This window comes from Myotis lucifugus, unplaced genomic scaffold (assembly GCF_000147115.1).
Source record: "Myotis lucifugus unplaced genomic scaffold, Myoluc2.0 scaffold_2435, whole genome shotgun sequence".
In the NCBI taxonomy this organism is placed as follows: Eukaryota; Metazoa; Chordata; class Mammalia; order Chiroptera; family Vespertilionidae; genus Myotis; species Myotis lucifugus.
The window spans coordinates 5,455-12,891 of NW_005873483.1; the positions used below are offsets into that span (position 1 = coordinate 5,455).

The 7,437-nt window shown below is 47.4% G+C and overlaps 1 pseudogene; it reads left to right on the forward strand.

Annotated features, from left to right (window-relative positions):
• Positions 1 to 4,033: 4,033 nt before the first annotated feature.
• On the forward strand, positions 4,034 to 4,747 carry LOC106695725 (annotated as a pseudogene).
• The last annotated feature ends 2,690 nt before the right edge of the window (positions 4,748 to 7,437 follow it).

Genomic DNA, 7,437 nt, shown 5'->3' on the forward strand with positions numbered 1-7,437 from the left:
CTCAATAAAGCTGGGGGAAAACTAGGTGGAGTTGGTGGGAGTTGGATTCTTCATTAGACATAAGGAGCTGGCATGAATGGGTGAAATTATCCCCAGTCCATTAGCGTCACATTAAATGAAACCTGTCACTATATATGGGCAAAGTCAACTCAGAGAGTGTGAATGAGTTAGGCATGGTCATATCCTTGTTAACAACCTAACCAGATCAGGCCCCCTATCAGCATAATCCTGTTGTAGCCCCCCTCCCTTCATCCATGCAGTGACTGGCTATTTTCCTCACCTTTCTCATGACCGTCTGGGTAGAGAACTAGAGATGCCTAGAGTAAGCCCTGAAGGAAAGTGATCATCCTCTCCCTGTTCTCCCATTTTTAATAGTGAAAAGGCCTTCCTTTCCTTTGAGGATCAGGAGACTTTGCAGATGGTTCCTTGCACCAGGACCACCTTCACTGTCCCAGGGAAGGAGGCTCTCAAGAACCCATTTTATAGGAAAAGACCTAAAAGGCAAAAGCAGTTAAGATTCCTGATCAAGGCTAGAAGTGAAAACAGGTTTCACAAACCTAATATGCTCTTCTCCTCTGAGCATAGCCCTTGAGGGGACAAGTGCTGATGTCACAGAGACCTGAGAATATCACTTGCAGTCTAGCACTGTGTTTTCCAGTGGAAAATTCCCATCCTACTGCCCCCGTGGTCAATGTCCCTGTCTCTTCTTTAAGTTGTCACCTCCCTATGCTTCCTGCCCTCTGAGGTCTGAGATGCAGGACACTTCCCCATGTGCTGGGAGGAAGAGCCTGCTGCACTCACAACCACAGGGCAGCAGTAGGTCAGGGCCTTCTGGGTCAGACTCAGAGCCTGTCACTGATTCTGTAGGAAAGGTGAGGGACAGGAGGGGAAGGGAGGAGACCAGGGAGTAGGACCTTTGAGGACCTGGAAGAATTCTGTGCCTGCAAGAAGCTCGCTGATTGAGCACCTCCATTCTAGTAGGTACCAGGAAGGGCAGTGTGGTCTAAAAAGAGTAACTCCACACTCCCAGGTGTGTCAGGATGCCCGAGTTTCACACACAGCAGCTTCAGGAGCAGTGGCAACCATCTCCTCCAGCCTATATGTCCAGGCTCTTGCTTGATTATGCCCTCTCATAACGCACTCCCCTAACAAGGAAGGAAGGGGTCTGCTCTCTCTCCTGTAGAGATCAAAACATGCTTTATAAGGCAACAAAGACTCCCCTTGTGGATATTTCTGAGGACATATAAGTGAGTCTAAACTAAGTGAGTCTAAACTCAGAACACGTTAAAATGAAAATCCTGTGTGTATCTGGGCTGTACCGCCTAAAACACTCCACTCTCCGCAACTTGCCAGAGATGGCAAAGGTCATGATCATGGTCTTCCAACACTTGCCCTACCTGTGCCCTTAAACACCTGCTCCCCAAAACACCTGCTCCCCAAAACAAGCTGCCCAGGACTGTTTGGGTGGCTGTGTCCTATGAACTCCCTCCCCTTCTTTGCATGATGAGAGGTTGGACTAGGAAATCTGATCCAGACACTGAGATCAGGAACTGAGTGCATCACAATCATTGGCTGGGATGTGGGGGTGCTTATATTCTGAAAGTACAGGTATGTGAACCAAAATCTCTGAGAAATACACATTTGAGAGAATCCCCTAGATAATCCCCAGAGACAGGGGTTCAGGAAGCCCCTGACTAGGTGAATAGACTCAGTCCCTTGGAGGTTTAACATATAAGATTCCACACATTTCCCATTCCTCTATGACAGTGTGTTTTTGTAACCCCAGATTTCAGCTCTCTGGACCTATCCAGGAACTTTATGAACCCCAGCTTACCCACCTACTGTCAGTTCCCGGACCCTTCTCATCTCCCGCTTTGGCCAGGACTCCTTGCATTCGCACAATTCCTGGCCTTTGCATCTGTGGCTCTTTCCATTTCTGCTCTGGTGTCAGTCATGGGAGTGTATTGATTTCCATGGGCGTGAACATTATGAAGGCTTTGGGGTGGGGGGTTCCTGCAGAAATATGAACGCCTTTGGATTGAGGACCAGGCCAGCCCATCATGTAAGTTCTTTGCCCAGAGACAAAGTAGTCAGCCTTCCTATATCACTTGGCTTCTCCTTGTGCAGTGCCGACTGGAGAGAACAGAAACCTGTGGTGACCAGGTGGACAACGTGAAGAGGTGGAAATAGAAATGGAAGGTGAAGCACAGAGAAGACTCAGACAGCATGTGGGGGAGGCTGGGACAGTTACAGGCCTGAAGGCACAAGGCAGCTGGAAAGGCTCAACATCTGCTCCCTGGGGAGCATGTGAGTGAGGGGCTTCGTTGTCCTGAGGCTGGAGAGGCAGACTGAGGACAGACTGCACTGTGCACAGGGACTCGGTGAGCACAGAATGTTTGATTGTGTTAAATACTGACTGATTGGCTGGAGCCACTTTACTTGGAGAAGCCTCAGCTTTGGGGCAGGACGTCAGGAGTTGGAGGGGAGTGTCCCAGTCTCTCCAGGACTCTGAACATGTTTAGACACATTGAGACAGGACAGTGATCTGACTCCTGAGAGGAGAGTCAGAGGCTGCAGATCACCTGGGACATAGGGTTCTTCTCCAATTTCCAAAAACAAATTTCTAGTTCTCTTCTTGTTTGCCTCTCAGGTCAACCACCCTAAGTGTTTCCCTTGTCCGCCAAATTTTCTAGTTCCCATGGTTTCTCAAAGTCTCCCCTGGCTGAATATCTTGGGAAAACTTAGTATCAACAGATTTGGTCACTAATATAGAATTACCTGGAAAAATTTAATATCTAAAGCTTTCTCACTCCCATAAGTGTTACAATCCCCTGTCTGCCCTTTACCTTTGACATCCCTGAAAATACAAACCCAAAGTCACCAAACCCTCTCACAGTATCATTAAAAATCCAGCCAAGGCCCTTCCAATGTTCTTCCTTCTATTCTGACATTCTGGGGACTCGGGAAGCATGACTGTGTCTGTGTGGTGTCATTAGCTCTTTGGATTTGGCCTGATATATTATCGTAGTAAAACCTATTTAATGAATGAATGACTGAATGAAATTGTGTTTGGGACTCTTTTGGGTCAGCATGGGAGGACAGAAGATATGAAGAAAATGCCTATGATAAGAATATATGCAAAAATGCCCCCTCGTGTGTGCTCAGTGAGGGGAACAGGCAAACTTAGGACTAAACAGTGGACCCGAAACTTGTCTGGAGTGAAACAGTAAGAGCCTGAATGTGCATTTAACTGGGTCTGTGTCCTTGCCCAGCTGGGAGATATGAACTTGATTAGCTTATACTTCCATTCCCCAGGTATAAAATGAGGATAATAAACCTACTCTGATCTCCATGGAAGAGGATGAAAAGGGCATCAGATCATGCACTGGATGGTGTGTGACTCACCAGCTAGAATGTTAGAGAACCAGGATGGAGGGTTAAAGGGGTATCTTATTAGCAGGCATCAGGTTTAAGAGGGAGGACAGTGTGGAGGAGATTGAAAGAGTGAGAGAAAAAAAAGGAAGGAGGTGATCTCATTTAATCCTCTCAACAACCCTAGAAGAAACAACTCAATACTCTTAGTCTCACTTTTGAACAAAGTGTGATGTTTAAATTAAGCAACTTATGAGGTGGCACAGCTGGCTGATGGCAGGACTGTGGGTTAAACCCAGAGTGTCTGGGTCTCCAGACAACTCTTCACCCACAGGCTATTGAACCCTCCTGACCGTTTTCCCTGGGCTGGAATTTGTGAGAAGTATGGCAGAGGCCACTAAAGTCTCAAATAGGGACAGCTCTGCAGGGTTTGGACCACCAGGGATAATGGAGGTGAGGGCATACCTGGAATGATGAAGGGGACCCTATAGGCAAATGCCCTCCAAGTGCTGAGCATCTACAGGTGCACATGGTGAAGCCATGGTGACGGGGATACTTGGTGAAGATCCTCCTGAGATCAGTAAGCCTTTGGTTGGACAAGCAGAGTTGAGACACTGTTGTTCTTCTTCAAAGGCCTCCAGGGTCCAGGTAATCAGGATACATGTTTGGAAGCTCACAGATGACTTATCCTCCAGGTTGCAAAGACACCATGCCGGCCCTGCAGGAGCCCGGGCTGAGGCTCATCCTGGTGGGGAAGACAGGGACTGGGAAGAGCGCTACCGGGAACAGCATCCTGGGCCACAGGTGCTTCCTCTTCAGACACCCAGCCACTTTGGTGACCAGAACCTGGAAGGTGGGGAGTCATATGTGGGACAGGTGGCACATGGAAGTCATAGACACCCTGGACCTTTTCAGCTCTCTAGTCCCCAAGATAGACCTGGGGTGCGAGGAGCAGGCCAGCTGCTACTTGCTGTCTATACCTGAGTCCCAGGCACTGTTCTGGTGACTCAGCTGGGCATGAGCGAGCTCAAGGTTCTGTTCAGGGACAGTGTGGTGGCGCGTACCATCCTGCTGTTCACACGCAAGGAGGACCTGAGTCAGGACTCTTTGCAGGATTTCCTGTACCACAGGGACAACCTTGCACTGTGGGCTCTGGTGGCTGAGCGTGTGCACCTTCGACAACTGAGAGGCAGGTGGGGACCTGGAGGCCCAGGTGCAGGAGCTGCTGGTGCTGGTGGAGCGCCTGGTGCTGGACCACTCGGGTGCCCCCTACTTTAAGGACATGTACTGACTGGCCCAGGCGCTGGCCTTCTGGAGCCCCAAGGAGCAGCTGAGAAGGGTGGCAGAGAGGCTGGTGGGCTGCACATGGAGGTGATGAGGTCGCTGGCTTCTGTGGTGACAAAACTGTGCACAGCTGCGCTGCTGGGCTTCTTCGTCCTGTGTTGCCATCTGGAGGCCAGAGGCCATAGTTCAGATACGTCCTGATTGACAGAGTATGTATAAGTAGGACTTGGAACCATCACCTGACAATCACATTCTTCCCTGGTGTCTGTGCATCCTGGGCCCACAGGCTTTCCTTGTGTCCCTCACTGGCAGTAACCTACCAACCCAAAGACAAAAATCTTGCCCGCTCCCATCTCTCCCCAAACCTGCCCATGGGACCTGGCCTTCCCTGACCTCTTCTTACTGGAGCCCAACAAGTATTGATCTTGCCTGTTTTCTACTGATCTCAGGCTGCTATCCCACATCCTGGAATCATCTCTGTTTGCCAGAGGGGTCCAAGGGACAGAGCCAACACAAAGCCTCAGTCCAGACCCATTTGTTTTGATTGAATCTGAATTGCATGAACAAATGCCCTGGACATTCACGTTGTGTTAACAGAAATCAGTATTTGTTCATTCATCTGCTTTATATGACCATTGAACGAAGGCACTGTTCTGTCTTTCCTAACCCCTTTTTCAAAAACGATGCACCCAAGTGCAGAGACACCCCCCACACAACCTCCCCCTCCACAGGTAAACGTTGAAGTAAGTGCCGAGAAGAAAATAAAACACTGAACCAACCATCTGTCTCAGGAGGGATGCCTCCTCCCTGGTCTCCATTCAGACCCCTTAGCAGTTTGAATACAGAGGCTTCTACAAGTCCAAGAAAATTTTTACCAGAGACTTGAGTCTCTAGGAGCCACTGAGACCCTGCCTCATCTGGCCACCCACACTTGCTCTGTCCTGAGCATCTCCATCTTCACACACAAACTCAAGCCCACCTCCAATACTGCTGGGTAATTTCAGATCACTTCCCTATAGTATCCTCCACGCAGTGCCTTCACAGACAGAGATTCCCAGGTCACTGTTGCCCTTACCTCATTAAACAAACATGTAAAAATAGAAAATAATCTGCAATAGTTGAGTGAATATTGGAGCGAGAGGCCCACAAGCCCTGCTTCCAAACCATTGGGACCAAGAATGAAACCACCAGTGCCAAATGCAGAGACTTGTTATTCCCTTTGCTGCCAAGGCATTGTTGTTCAAGGGTTGTGCACAGATCCCAGCAGAGGCACTGATAGGGAATCTTGAGTTTTGTCTTGTCCACTTGTCAATATCCTTTTGCAAGAAAACTCTACAATTGTCACTTTTGCTGAGGAAGGAGATGGCCAATGATGAAAAATGAGAAAAAAAGAATAGCTAATGTCTAGTGTGATGAAATACTTGATTATTGCTGTTTGGTTGGGAGGAATGGAGCTCAGAGAGTCCCCAAGGAGCATTGATTGAGCTGGTGGAAATAGAGGAAGGGCGCCCAGGAGTTCCACTATGGCTGTGATCCAGTTAACTAGGGAAGAGATTATTTGTTTCTGTCTACACATCAATGAAAAGACAGAGATTTGCAGAATAGATTAAAATTCATGACCCAACCATATGCTGCTTACAGAAAAGTCCATTTGAATATTATTCTAGAAACAGGCTGAAAATTAAAGGATGGAAAAGATGAGTGGTGCAAGTATTACTCATGTAAAAGGAAGAAGGAATGTCTGTATTGATAGCAAATAAATTAGATCTCAGAACAAAGAAAATTACCAGAAACAGAGAGAAACATTACAAAGTGATAAATAAGTGACTCCTCCAAGAAGACAGAGCAATCTTAAATGTATTTCCCCAAGAAACAGAGATGTGAAATATGTGAAGCAGAAACTGACAACTGAAAGGAGAATCAGACCAATCCACAATTTTAGTTAGAAACTCCACCACCTCCTCAACAATTGTCAGAAGAGCTACATAGAATCAGGATTAGAAGAATTCCATAACACCCCCAATGAATTGATCTATTGATGTTTGTAAAAGTTGATATTTGCTGAGGACATGTTTTTTTCAGGTGCACATGGAACATATACCAAGACAGGCCATAATATCCTGATCCATAAAAAATCAAAACATTTGAGAGAATTGAAACCATATGGAATATGTTCTCGGACCACAATGGAATTGAGCTGGAACTCCATAATGGAAAGGTAGCAGAAATATCTTCTGCACTGCCCTATCAACAGCATCATGACACCTAAACCTTCATCAGAATCTGAGAGAAGACCCTGTTGATTGTCTTCCAAAGTCAAACTCTATGTCTGAATATGAACTTTTCTGGATATGGAAGACACTGAGGACACTGTCAGTGAAGGATCCCAGAGTAAGAGGTAAGAGGTCATTTCCCCCCTTTTTGGCTACTCATTGCTGAAGCAAATCTCCTTTGTTATGGGAAGAGCAGATAATGTTCCCTACCCCAGGTCTTTCCCCTGGTCCCAACACTCACTCACTTCTTTTCCACTAAGAGGACGGATGACCTTGTTGAAAAAGAGACAACTTCAGTCTCTGCTCACCCCTGGCCAGCCCTCGCTCACCAGTTATGACATGCTAACTCAGTGAGCATGATCGGCCTGGTGTAATTTAGCCTCTTCATACAAGTTCTGAGAGCAGCAGCCTGGTCAGGAGGAGATATCATCCAGGCTGAGTTGAGAATCAGCCTCATAGAACACTGGATACATCAAGGGTCATATCTCTACAAGGCTGTGAACAGCCT